Source organism: Oncorhynchus mykiss, chromosome Y (assembly GCF_013265735.2).
Source record: "Oncorhynchus mykiss isolate Arlee chromosome Y, USDA_OmykA_1.1, whole genome shotgun sequence".
NCBI lineage: Eukaryota > Metazoa > Chordata > Actinopteri > Salmoniformes > Salmonidae > Oncorhynchus > Oncorhynchus mykiss.
The window spans coordinates 32507516-32522782 of record NC_048593.1 but is presented as its reverse complement, the minus strand read 5'-3'; positions in this window follow the sequence as shown (position 1 = coordinate 32522782).

Here is a 15267-nt window from a genome sequence, read left to right as displayed (position 1 = left end):
AATGGCTGTGCAAAGTGAATGGCACCGTATCTCTGTGCATTTAAATAGATTTTGATAAAATGCAATTGGGTTGTTGTCCGCAGCTTATGCCTGCCCATACCATAACCCCACCGCCACCATGGGGCACTCTGTTCACAACGTTGACATCAGAAAACCACTCGCCCACACGACGCTGTACAGTTGAAACCGGGATTCATCCAGTTGAAACCGGAATTCATCTCCAGCTTACCAGTGGCCATCCAAGGTGAGCATTTGCCTACTGAAGTCGGTTACAACACCAAACTGCAGTCAGGTCAAGACCCTGGTGAGGACGACCAGCACGCAGATTACCTTCCCTGAGACGGTTTCTGACATTTTGTGCAGAAATTCTTCAGTTGTGCAAACCCACAGTTTCATCAGCTATCCGGGTGGATGGTCTCAGAAGATCCCGCAGGGGAAGAAGCCAGCTGTGGAGGTCCTGGTCTGGTGTGGTTACATGCAGTCTGCGGTTGTGAGGCCGACTGGACGTACTTCCAAATTCTCTAAAACGAAGTTGGAGGAAGCTTATGTTAGAGAAATTAACATTAAATTATCTGACAACAGCTCTGGTGGACATCCTCGTTAGCATACCAATTGCACACTCCCTCAACACTTGAGACATCTGTGACATAGTGTTGTGTGACAAAACTGCACATTTCAGAGTGGCCTTTTATTGTTCCCAGCACAAGGTGCACCTGTGTAATGATCATGCTCTTTAATAAGCTTCTTGATATGCCACACCTGTCAGGTAGACAGATTATATTGCTTACTAACAGGGATGTAAACACATTTGTGCACAACAAATTAGAGAAATAAGCTTTTTGTGCTTATGGAACATTTCTGGGATCTTTTATTTGAGTTCATGAAACAATGGACCAGCACTTTACATGTTGCGTTTATATTTTTGTTTCGTGTAGATTGAGTTGTAAAAAGTCATTTCCGCATAGGCCTGAAATTGCCTGGCTATAAAGAAGTGTCAAATGCCCTATAAGTTCTGTGAACTCCACACTTGAGAAAAAAACCTCAACAGATACTTATGCAATATCGCAAATATGACTCTGAGACCATTTCTTGGTGTGCTGTGTCCTTCGTGTCTGAATCATAACAACAAACCAATAGAGGACATTCTTCATGAGGCACCTGATAGTCCTAGTAGTCATATGGATACATTTTCCAACCAGAGGATTCGACTGAATATTGTGAAAAGCTTTTCAGACCAAAACCTGGAGTTTTTACCTCCATTTTGTATGAGAGAATGTCTTAGGATACACTTGGCTCTATTTCAGATGGATCATGCACTGAGTGGATTTTCCCTGCCTGGTTATGCTGCCTACGAGTCACATCTTTAGCCTATAGTCAAGAGATACGATTTAGGTTGTTCAGAAGTCTGTTAACTCATTTGTGTTTTCAGACGCTTGCACACAGGTCAATTTCTATGAACCTGTGTTTCATTTCAGGTGGCGAGATTGGTTTAGGGTGCATGATATGTTCCAACAAGTGCTGAGACCCTCCTGTTTAGCTAAAAAGAAAAAGCATGTTATATTGACATTAATTCATGTCACATATCAGTTTACAATTATCATTTTTTTAAATGTTCATTGTGTTAATAAAGCTGCATACAAACATGGTCACTTTCTTGAGTAAGGCAGCTCCAAAATGAAGGTGTTTCAGCCTAGCTCAGTCCTTTCTGTGGTGGAGGGGCAACCAGCGGAATATACAGAGCGTAGGCGTTAGTAATCTTCTCAAGTTGCGCAGTGATTGGCTCAGTGTTCTGTCACTCATGGGGAAACTATGCCACAGCAGAATCTACAGGAAAGCTAGGCAGTTCAAGAACCCTTGGGTACTGCCATAGATTTACAGTAGAAGTGTCCATCCAAGAAGGCTTAAGGTCATCAGAAACAGATACAATCACGTCAAATCACATTATATCTACCGTAGATTTGATTGGACTGATCATGTTACTTTCAAAATCTTAGCATCAAGCTAGACATCATGAATCACGATGACAATCTAGTGGCAAACCCTCTTCCAACCTTGTCATATGAAGATGAATTGTCATATGAAGATGAATTATAAATAAAAGGTATCTGTGCTCATCGGCCATTTGGACATAAACATTACACAACAAGTCGGAAATTCAACAATGAGTGGTTTGGAAGGAATCAGTGGCTAACTGCAGGCGTTGCAAAACAATCCCTATTTTGCTTGCCCTGCATGATATTCGTTGGAGAGGGTGTAAATGGTCCAAGTCTGGGTTTAAGGAATTAAAACATCTGTCTGAAATGGTCTCTTTTCCAATCTTAAAAGGATAAACATTCCCTCGCAACACCATGGGCCAGAAAAGGTTGAATACATTGGCCATGCTGTCAATCCAGCATGACTTGTGCCGGGTTCAAAACAACTGGAAACTCGGAACTGGGAAATCTCAGTGAGTTGAAGACAACTGGGAACTCTGAAAAAAAATAGCTCAGAATGGGAAAATATGTTTTGAAAGGTCATCCAACTCAGAATTCCAAGCCGGGAACAGAGTTCCCAATTGTCTTGAAAGCACCTTTGATGACAAAATTTGAAGAAGGACCGCTGTGCCACCTTGCTGTTCATGTGAGCACAACAAAGGTGAGTCCAAAAATGTATTATATTCTGCTGCATAAATTAGCTTGTGCTTTTCGAGGAAACTAACAAATGTCACTGAGGGTGAGAGGGTAATGTATAATGTTTACATTATGTCAGGATATGTTATAGTTAGCCATCCGGGATCCTCTGGGAGGAGAAGAGACACAGTCTGGTATCAATAACCATGACAGCCTTGAGTTGGGGAGAAGTGAGGAAGAACAGATATCCCTGAGGTTCTGTCTAGCAACAGGGATGCATTGGCTGTTCGGTTGTGGAGGAGGAGACTCAGCCTGGGAGAAAGGGTTAAATATCAGTGCTTGTGTGAAATGTTCTTTTTTGTGTCTGAATTACAGCTGTAACGACCCTTTGGAGGAAACAATTACTTGGTTAAGTTTCTCTAGTGTTTGTGAGTTATTTACTCTGAAAAATAAGAACCTAACACCATTCAAATATTTGTTTTCAACAAAAGGTTCAGTAATAGACCATGTAATTCCAGTTGATATTGCGAGAGTTGTTTTGTTTGTGCAATGCGGTGTCTGTGCGTCGGTATATTGTCAATAAAAGTGGATCCTCGTATTGTATTTTCCTTCCTTTTTAAATCACATAGGCCTAATAAAATAATTCAAATGGTAGGCTAAGCGCATCTCTCTATATTTCTGTCATGGTCAATTTTGAAAATGCTGAACGAATAGGCCTACATCTTCGCAGCTTGTATTTCTTATACTTAGAGCTGTGTTAATGATATAAGAACAAACATTAGGAATTTACTGAACATAAAAGTAATAATGTTTGTGTATGGTTCAAAACTCATGTTGGCGTTTGTTATTATTGAAGGACATTGAGGTTCTCATCGACTTACACAAATCACAAATCCACAAGGAGTCAGTAGAAACCACATTTGTTTAAACAAGTCAGCCATAACAGCTATGGTTTTAAAAGGTCAGTAAATGAGGCTGGATGAACTGTTCGCTGTCAGACGAGGCGCCGCTGATAGGCAGGATTCACTCCATGGTGCTGAAAGGAAAGCTCTGCTGTCAGGACAGCTGTATTTAAGCCCAAACAGTTTGTGGGCACCGTTTGTTACCTTTTATAGTGTAATGAATGTATTCTTTAGTGATGTGTTGTGTAGTGGCTTTGCTGGCATGCATCAAAAGGAATGTTGGGTTTGACGCACCAAGATTTACATGCTAAAATCGCCACTGAGTGATTAGTGTGTGCTGCGGTATATCACAGAATCTTGATTATTAAAGTTCCTTGGGGAGGGGGAAACTGATAGGCTGGGAAGTCATCTGTTTAGCTAACCTGCCACTATACTTGTACAGTATAAACAGAAAAAAAAGTTGGCCTCCACCCCCCAACCTATCAAATCACCCCAACCCAGCCAACATATCCCCTTGCTCCAGCCCTATTGTATCAACATGCTTGTAGTCCGTGTCTTAGACAAATATGTTAACTTTGACTCTTACAGTAAATAGAAAAACCTAGTAGTGATTTCTAAGAAGTGGAAAGTGAAAGTGTGAAATCAGACTCTCTGGGTCTTTTGTGGTTGTGTGTGTCAGACTCGGCACCAGGATAAAGTGACTAAGGAGGCAGTTGAAATCGCAGTGTGGGTAAAAAAAAATAGGATTCTTGCATTCGAATTATATTGAAATCTGCTTATATGTTATACCATAATAAATATAGAGTTGAAATGCAGAGACTCTGAGATCATTGAGTGCTTTTGAAATCTGTAGCATATCATCTCTGCTGCGCTGTATCAGCACAATGTACAGGCCCCTACAGCAATGGCGTTTGGATGGGCAATTACCCTATTACCAGTGGTGATTTTTACATGTATATCTTGGTGGGGCAAACAAAAAAAGTGGGATGCATGCCAACAAAGCCACAACACTAAACAATACATTAATTGCACTATTACAGTGACAAACGGTGCCCACAAACTGTTAGGACCTACATAAAGCTGTCCCAACAGCAGATTCCCAACAGCAGTCCCAACATCTTACCACTGCTACACCTGCCTATCAGCAGAGCCTTGTCTGGCAACGAAACAGGTAATTCAGCCTCATTTACTGCCTTTAAAAAAAACAGGCTTACCTGCTTAAAGAAATGTTGTTTCTACTGACAATTGAGATGTCTAAACTATGGCATAAGGGGACGACAAGCGGATAAAGGCCATCTGTAATTTCAGTCAAGACATTAATGAGTGATCTTGGGCGGCCGTAGCCAATATAACTATTTGTTCAGCACTATAACAATGACGCTGTGAGTTAAGAAGCAGGTGCAGATGAAACGTTTAATAAAGCAACAAACGAGACAGCGTAACAGTGTCGATATAGCATAAACACAGGAACAATACCGACTGAGTAATGAACCCAAGGGAGTGACAAATAAAGGGAATATATCCTAATGATCTGCAGGTGTGCGTAATGATGGATGCCAGGTGTGCATAATGATGAATCCCAGGACCGGTGGTTAGTTCATGCTCCGTACTGTTACATTGATGCTGTTGACCCGGATTACTGGTTGCTGCGGAAAAAGGAGGAAGGTCAAAAGGGGGGTGAGTGTAACAGATGTGAAACGGCTAGCTTAGTTAGCGTGGGCGCTAAATAGCGTTTCAATCAGTGACGTCACTTGCTCTGAGACCTTGAAGTAGTAGTTCCCCTTGCTCTGCAAGGGCCGCGGCTTTTGTGGAGCGATGGGTAACGATGCTTCGAGGGTGACTGTTGATGTGTGCAGAAGGTCCCTGGTTCGCGCCCGGGTACTGTTACACTTACACAAGAAACATACCATGTTTGTATGCGGCTTTATTAACTATATATATTTCTTAACATTGTTTGCAAACTGATATGTTGCACGTATTAATACCAAAATAACATGCAAGCCCCCCACATTTTTTTTGTTTTTTTTTAGCTAAAAATGTGGGGCTCAAAACAGAATGATGGGTCGCTCCTGCCTATTACCAACAGCCAATGTGAATGCAGCCCTACACACAGCTGTTTTTACCAAAATAATGCAAACTAAATGATAAAAATAGTAGCCTAGTTTTCATGCACGCAAACAAAAATACAGAATATTAGTTCGGTATAGAATACAGACACAACTGCAAATGCGAATGAATGCGAACAGAACAAAACAGCGGTACCAAGTAGGAAAGACAAATAAAACATGTATAGGAAAAGGAAAGTTTGACATTTTTCAAGTCCAAAAATCCAGGGAAAGATGGTGAATCGAACCCAGAACGAGCCAGAGAACTGTCAGGGGAGACGAGTGAGGAGCAAACTGTAGGCCTACTAGTGAGTCAGACTCCGCAGGAGAGGCAGACGGAGAGCTGGGGGGAGGGGGGCAGTGCATCCACCGATGAAGTGCTTGGAGCAGGTGCAATTTGCATTTTCAAGAACAAACAAAAGTATAACCCCTGACTTGTCATGCAGAATTCAAAGTTGGGCTGTACCACATCCAAAAGGTTTTGGAGTTTGGTTCAACTGGAGGGATTAAACAAAACAAAGAGCCCTCAGAAAAAAGTTTTTTAACATGCCTGAACCAAGGCACATTTGGTGGCAGCAAGCCTTGTAGACAAGGCTCAAGAGGACACCCAGGTTAACACTCAAAAAGAAGGGAGAGTCATTGTGGGAGGTTTTGAAAACTAAGGTAGAATTTTTTTTTCCTTTACCTTCACAACACAACTAGTTTGTAATCTGAATATGTGCTTCATATTATCACATAGGCAGGAGGCCTATATATTCTCATATGTGTGTTCTGATGTAGCCTACATTGTTTTATTTTATTTGAAGTTAGATTCCGATATTGTGATGTTTGCTCTACTGCTACATTGATGTCTTAAATTATATGAAATTGTCCCACAGCTGAGTATGTGTGCTCATGGCAGATGCTCTGCAGTGTCGTCTAAACATTTTGCTGTACATTGATGTCTAGAAAATTAGACTATAAGAAATATCGGACTTGTGTAAGCCCTGCAGCTATACCCAAGTATGTGGGCATACTGCAGTGACGCATATAATGCTTTGAATGTATTAGCACCTTGGAGAGTGCTGTCCGTTTCACCACCATAGACAGTAGACTACTTGGCAGCTACGTTGTATTTGACCCTTTTTTCAGACCCACGACTTCAATGGAATTCTAGAACCCAGTCGGCCCCTGACCTCCATTGGGCACTACCAGTATCCCGGTCAGCCCTTTCCCGGCTCAGCACTGCCAGTCTCTGGCTCAGCATTAGCCCGGCTCAACCCTACCAGCCTCCAGCCATACCAGGCTCCAGTCAGGCCCCAGCTCAGCCCCATTAGCCTCCAGCCCAGCCATGTTAGGCCCTAGCCCAGGCTCAGCTCCCAGCACAACCTTACTTGACCCCAGCTCAGCTCCCAGCCCAACCTTACCTGACCCCAGCTCAGCTCCCAACCCAGCTCCCAGCCCAACCTTATTTAACGCCAAGCCCAGTGGCTCCAGCTTAGCAACCAGCTCAGCATTACCAGGCCATAGTCCAACAACCAGCTCAGCATTACCAGTCCTAAGTCCAACAACCAGCTCAGCATTACCAGTCCTAAGTCCAACAACCAGCTCAGCATTACCAGGCTCCCTATGCCTACCCTGAGCAGCCAGCCAGCTACAGCCATCCCCAGCCAAGATGGGATGGATACCAGACACCTAGTCATGAACCCAACGTGCCACCCCTCCTGAGTGTTCCCCCTCCAGTGGCCAGTGTCAAGCGCTCTACCTTCAGTGGTCATTGGACCAAACTCCCAGAGTGCTCCCTCTACAATGACCAGTGTGTCATGCCCCCCGAACACTCTCTGTGCAGTGGCCTTTGCCCCCCCTAAAGCTCACCCACCCGAATCCCCAATTCCAGATGGCCATCTTGGCCCCCCAGAGACCACCGGCCATCCCGGCCCCCCAGAAGGCAATCCCAGTCCTCCGAACCCAGTCAGCCATCCCGAAACCCCGAATCCTGACGGTCAGCTCCACCAGAGCCACCACCTACATTGACCACAAGTTCTCAATGGGATTAAGGTCTGGGAAGTTTCCTGGCCATGGATCCAAAATATCGATGTTTTGTTCCCCGAGCCACTTAGTTATCACTTTTGCCTTATGGCAAGGTGCTCCATCATGCTGGAAAAGGCATTGTTCGTCACCAAACTCTTCCTGCATGGTTGGGAGAAGTTGCTCTCGGAGGATGTGTTGGTACCATTCTTTCTTCATGGCTGAAGGGGTTTCAGGGGATTCATCAGAGACAATGGCTTTACCCCAGTCCTCAGCAGTTCAATCCCTGTACCTTTTGCAGAATATCAGTCTGTCCCTGATGTTTTTTCTGGAGAGAAGTGGCTTCGTTGCTGCCCTTCTTGACTCCAGGCTATCCTCCAAAAGTCTTCACCTCACTGTGCGTGCAGATGCACTCACACCTGCCTGCTGCCATTCCTGATTAAGCTCTGTACTGGTGGTGCCCCGATCCCGCAGCTGAATCAACTTTAGGAGACGGTCCTGGTGCTTGCTGGACTTTCTTGGGCGCCCTGAAGCCTTCTTCACAACAATTGAACCGCTCTCCTTGAAGTTCTTGATGATCCGATAAATGGTTGATTTAGGAGCAATCTTACTAGCAGCAATATCCTTGCCTATGAAGCCCTTTTTTTTGCAAAGCAATGATGACGGCATGTGTTTCCTTGCAGGTAACAATGATTCCAAGTACGACCCTCCTTTCGAAGCTTCCAGTCTGTTATTCAAACTCAATCAGCACGACAGAGTGATCTCCAGCCTTGTCCTCGAGAACACTCACACCTGTGTTAACGAGAGTATCACTGACATGATGTCAGCTGGTCCTTTTGTGGCAGAGCTGAAATGCAGTGGAAATGTTTTTGGGGGATTCAGTTCATTTGCATGGCAAAGAGGGACTTTGCAATTAATTGCAATTCATCTGATCACTCTTCATAACATTCTGGAGTATATGCAAATTGCCATCATGCAAACTGAGGCAGCAGACTTTGTGAAAATCAATATTTGTGTCATTCTCAAAACTTTTTGCCACGACTGTACATACACAAAACGCTTAAACCTAACACTCTATAAAACAGTAATTTACAATATTTCAATACTGGATGTATTATTGTTTAAACTATGTATTGCTGAGAGTTTTGTTCTTCTTTTGATTGGCAGCCTACAGGTACAGGTTTTATAAAAACATATAAATGGATAATGTACCCACCCCCATAGTGAACAATGACAAAACAAATAAATACTTGGGCAAAGACCCCAAGAGAGTCTGATGCTCCCACACTTTCTACTTCTTAGAAATAACTGCTGGGTTTTACTGAGTTGTTGTACGAGTCAAAGTTAACATTATTTGCCTAAAACAGACTACACACGTGTATCCAATGGGGCTGGAGGATGGAGATATGTTGGCTGGGTGGCGTTGGAGGAGTGGGATGGGAGGTTGGGGTTGGAAGAGTGGGATGGGAGGTTGGGGTTGGATGGGAGGTTGGAGGTGGAGGCCCACTTTTTTGTTTTTTTGTTCCTGTTTATACTGTATACAAATAGTGGCACGTTAGCTAAGCATATTAGTACCCAGCTTATCTGTTTCCCCCTCCCCTCCTCTGATAAAACCGTGTACTCTAATTGGTTGGTTCGACTTCATGGGCTAATAATGAGAGAAGTTTAACTATAAATGTTTGCGCAGCAACAGCAGGACATCACATCCACTTCAATATTCCAATCCTGAGAACAGCTGCAGACTGAGCAGAAAGGTAATTATCAAACTAAACTACTCTCAACAAACTTTTAGTCACCACACTTACACTATGTGGAGAAGTATTTGTGAGCTTGGGGTTGTGATCAAATATATGCTCCCACCCTTCTGATCACAAACAAAAATAACAATGGGAGATTCTCAGATGGGTAAAAAGTCCGTCCTCTCCTCGACTCCTCCGTCTTCTCCTCCGTGACCGGAAAACCGATAAGTGGTTGAGTGGTCGAAGAGAGGGTCAATTCGTTAGTAGGCGAATGGAGGAGTGTCCTCGGCTCCTCCTGCCAAGGAAGCACAAGAGTACCCTACTTGAGTCCTCCATGGAAGAGTTTTGAGATCCGCCACATCCCATTTGAATCAGCTCTTGTTTTGTCGGAAGAGAAAAGCATGCATACTACACCTGTTGTACTTGTTGCAAGTAAAAAATAACATTTGATTAGATTTTTTGATTTGACGTAATTAAAACGTCAAGCTATGGCCTAATTCTGTTACTGCAGTTATGTCATGGGTTGGCGTTGTATGGGTTGGGGTTGTCATGGGTTGGCGTTGTATGGGTTGGGGTTGTCATGGGTTGGCGTTGACATCTTTTCTTTCTCCTTTTTTTCAAACACTTTATTATATAGGGGGGGGGGGGGGGGGGGGGGTGGCATATGAGCAAAATGTTAACTTAGTTTCATGCCAGTCCTTCCCTAGCCTAGTGGTTGGAGAGTTGGACCAGTAACCAAAAGGTTGCTAGTTTAAATCCCGATCCGACATGGTGTAAAATCTGTCAATGTGCCCTTGAGCGAGGCACTTTCAGTTCGTTTTGGTTGTGTTTTAGATTATTTTGTTCCCAATAAAAAATGTATGGTATATAATGTATTGTGTCATTTTGTAGTCACTTTTATTGTAAATAAGAATATGTTTCTAAACACTTCTACATTCATGTGGATACCACCACGATTACAGATAATCCTGAATGAATTGTGAATAATGATGAGTGAAAGTTAGAGGGTCAAAGATCATATGCCAAAGACATGCTAACCTCCCCTGTTATTAGTAACGGTGAGAGTATAGCATGTCTTGGGGGTATGATATTTGACCCTCTAACTTTTTCACTTATCATTCACTATTCATTCAGGATAGTGTGACACACAACCAAAACTAACTGCAAATACATCCAACACGTTTGTAGAGTCACTATCACGGCCGTCAAAGGAAGTGGACGAAGGTGCAGCGTACATATTCGTACATATTCCTTTTATTTAGAAATTATGCCAAAAATAAACAAAACAAAACAACTGTGACGCTTACGGGCTATGTGTCACAAACAAAGTTAACTACCCACAAAGACAGGTAGGAAAAAGGGCTGCCTAAGTATGGTTCCCAATCAGAGACAACGATAGACAGCTGTCCCTGATTGAGAACCATACCAGGCCAAAACAAAGAAATACAAAACATAGAAAATAGAACATAGAATGCCCACCCCACATCACACCTTGACCTACCCAAATAGAGAAATAAAACGGCTCTCTAAGGTCAGGGCGTGACAATCACAAGAATTGTAGGAATATGGGACTAAATACTAAACATTTGACAACTTTATTTGTAAGAATAAAAAACTAAATCTGTTTCTCTCAGCAATTGTGTTAGTACAAAATAATATAATTGTACATTTGTTCAGAGCATACGATATAGCTCAGTATTTTAATTATTTATTTTATACAGTCATTATTGCTCATCTTTATCAAGGGTGTCAATTTTGGACCCCAGTGTACAGTGCCTTGCGAAAGTATTCGGCCCCCTTGAACTTTGCGACCTTTTGCCACATTTCAGGCTTCAAACATAAAGCTATAAAACTATTTTTTTGTGAAGAATCAACAACAAGTGGGACACAATCATGAAGTGGAACGACATTTATTGGATATTTCAAACTTTTTTAACAAATCAAAAACTGAAAAATTGGGTGTGCAAAATTATTCAGCCCCCTTAAGTTAATACTTTGTAGCGCCACCTTTTGCTGCGATTACAGCTGTAAGTCGCTTGGGGTATGTCTCTATCAGTTTTGCACATCGAGATACTGAATTTTTTTCCCATTCCTCCTTGCAAAACAGCTCGAGCTCAGTGAGGTTGGATGGAGAGCATTTGTGAACAGCAGTTTTCAGTTCTTTCCACAGATTCTCGATTGGATTCAGGTCTGGACTTTGACTTGGCCATTCTAACACCTGGATATGTTTATTTTTGAACCATTCCATTGTAGATTTTGCTTTATGTTTTGGATCATTGTCTTGTTGGAAGACAAATCTCCGTCCCAGTCTCAGGTCTTTTGCAGACTCCATCAGGTTTTCTTCCAGAATGGTCCTGTATTTGGCTCCATCCATCTTCCCATCAATTTTAACCATCTTCCCTGTCCCTGCTAAAGAAAAGCAGGCCCAAACCATGATGCTGCCACCACCATGTTTGAAAGTGGGGATGGTGTGTTCAACTGTGTTGCTTTTACGCCAAACATAACGTTTTGCATTGTTGCCAAAAAGTTCAATTTTGGTTTCATCTGACCAGAGCACCTTCTTCCACATGTTTGGTGTGTCTCCCAGGTGGCTTGTGGCAAACTTTAAACAACACTTTTTATGGATATCTTTAAGAAATGTCTTTCTTCTTGCCACTCTTCCATAAAGGCCAGATTTGTGCAATATACGACTGATTGTTGTCCTATGGACAGAGTCTCCCACCTCAGCTGTAGATCTCTGCAGTTCATCCAGAGTGATCAAGGGCCTCTTGGCTGCATCTCTGATCAGTCTTCTCCTTGTATGAGCTGAAAGTTTAGAGGGACGGCCAGGTCTTGGTAGATTTGCAGTGGTCTGATACTCCTTCCATTTCAATATTATCGCTTGCACAGTGCTCCTTGGGATGTTTAAAGCTTGGGAAATCTTTTGTATCCAAATCCGGCTTTAAACTTCTTCACAACAGTATCTCGGCCCTGCCTGGTGTGTTCCTTGTTCTTCATGATGCTCTCTGCGCTTTTAACGGACCTCTGAGACTATCACAGTGCAGGTGCATTTATACAGAGACTTGATTACACACAGGTGGATTGTATTAATCATCATTAGTCATTTAGGTCAACATTGGATCATTCAGAGATCCTCACTGAACTTCTGGAGAGAGTTTGCTGCACTGAAAGTAAAGGGGCTGAATAATTTTGCACGCCCAATTTTTCAGTTTTTGATTTGTTAAAAAAGTTTGAAATATCCAATAAATGTCGTTCCACTCCGTGATTGTGTCCCACTTGTTGTTGATTCTTCACAAAAAAATACAGTTTTATATCTTTATGTTTGAAGCCTGAAATGTGGCAAAAGGTCGCAAAGTTCAAGGGGGCCGAATACTTTCGCAAGGCACTGAATGTAATAATCAGCACAGACTGTTGGAATGTATACTGTTGCTGATATTCTGAAGTAAATACTCAGTTCACTATCAAACTCACTATCACAGTGGCAAAGTGCTTCTCCAAAAGGTCCGCCCAGTCACCTGACGGCTCACCTGACAGATCAGGTGGTCACCAGCTGACCATATTAAGATGGCCGCCACACACACACACCACAACAGTGAATTGAACAGCAGCCATTGATGAAAAGCACATTATCCTTGAGGTGAAGAGAGGAACACAGCTCACAGCTGGATGAGATGGGGGTAGCATTGTGCGATTCTGTTGGAGCGAGTACAGTTGGTGAGAATGAGGGGACCATGGTGAAGAAGATTGGAGTAAAAAGGGCTAAAGTTGGAAAGGAACAGCAGTTTATGGTTGGAGATGGTTGGAGATGGTTGCAGCAGAAGAGGCATTAGGAGTGGAGAGATGGCAGGAGGTTACACTTTATACCTGTAGGGAGACTTGTTAATACAGCCAGTGTCTATGATCCTGGGTAGGCACCCTCTCAAACTTTGCTAAGCCTGCTTCTGAGTGCTTAGTGTGTCTGGGGCCCTGGCCCTATACCTATCTACTTGTACTGGCTCACCCTACCAATATTCCATTTGTATGACTGATGCCTAGGGTTGCAAAGGGTTGGAAACTTTCTGGGAAATTTCCCATGGGAAGTTAAGCCTGGGAATTTAGCTTAAATTCATCCAAAAAGTTAAGCTAACAGTGAACCTTTTGTGGGATACGGCAAATCTAGGTCTTGTGGCAGATTTTGGTTCAACTATCCCCAATTCAATGGAATTGCAACCCTCTGCATGCACAGTGCATTCTTCCATCATATGTACAGCTGATTCTCAAGACCTTGCACGCTAACACAGAACCCAAACTGGCTGCGTGCGTGGGCCATCGTGCAGACATTTATTTTGTCCTCCTACAAACGAGATCACGACACGCAGGTTAAAATATCAAAACAAACTCTGAACCAATTACATACATTTTGGGACAGGTCTAAAAGCATTAAACATTTATGGCAATTTAGCTAGTTAGCTTGCCCTTGCTAGCTAATTTGTCCTATTTAGCTAGCTTGCTGTTGCTAGCTAATTTGTCCTGGGATATAAACATTGAGTTGTTATTTTACCCGAAATGCACAACGTCCTCTACAATTAATCCACACATAACAGTCAACCGAATCATTTCTCGTCATCTCTCCTCCTTCCCAGTTTTCATATTTGAATTTATATGGTGATTGGCATCTGATAAACACCTCTAGGAAGAAAGAATGCAACACCCTGCAACAACTGAACTCCGTGGGGTGAAAGAGGTATGGGATTGTAGGTGCGAGTAAGGATGACAAGAGGCAGAGAATTTACCGTTTATAGGGAATTTATTCCGTCACACAGTGATTTTGGGGAAAAGGGTCTGGACGGAACCGTAGCAAAGAAAGTAAATATCAAAGCCCCCTCTCCTACCTTACCTGCCTACCCACTACTTACCTAACTAGCACCACCTGGTGCACTAACCAAAATGCAGGGGATGGTCCGCCCAGGTCTTACCTAGTGTGCATAGACAGAGTATATACTACAGGTATATGTATGCCCGTAGGCCTCTTGCCTAAATACTCCCAAGCTGCCTTCCCCCCTGGGAACAAATGAAAAATAATAATACAAACTACTTCACAACAAAAACTGAGAAAAAAAATAACTCAGGACATTAAAGAAGCTCTCTCTCTCTCTGAGCAACAAACACAGAACATAACAATCAGCACTCTCAGCAACAACTAACATAGTACATACCAAATCTCTTTCTGAGAACCAACCAACATATATTACCCTCAGCTCTCTTCATAGCAATCATCTCCCTTCTGAGCAACAGAACACTGGCTTTTACTGCTTCAGAAGGAGTCTGTAATTGAAGACAGCTGTTTCTGATGAGAGGGCGGGGTCAGCTCCAATCAATGGGGGCCGGTTACTTTGCCAGTTACTGGGCGCACTTGACCTCGTCCCACTTGTTTCCCTAAGTAAGTCACTGTAGCCTTCCCAAACTCACCCTTGGCCAAATTGAGGATTAAAGAAGCATTCTCCAACCGCTGAAACACACTTTAAGTGGCGAGATGATCAGACCAAGTAGACAAATGAATCACCACATCGTCAAGGTAAGCAGTATAATTTGGCACATCCGCGAACACAATGTTAACTAGGCGCTGAAAAGTAGCAGGTGAATTACACATTCCAAAGGGCATCACAGTGTATTGTACGAAGTTATCAGACGTAACGAAAGCCGAGATGTCCGAAGCTCGAGAGGTCAGAGGTACCTGCCAATAACCTTTTAGCAAATCTAACTTACTTACGTAAGCAGCAGAGCCAATTCTATCAATGCAGTCATCTAAGCGAGGTAGAGGAAAATAATCAGACTTTGTAACGGCATTTACACAACGATAGTCCGTACATAAGCGGGACGTACCGTCTGGCTTAGGAACAAGAATACACGGGGAACTTACTGGGTT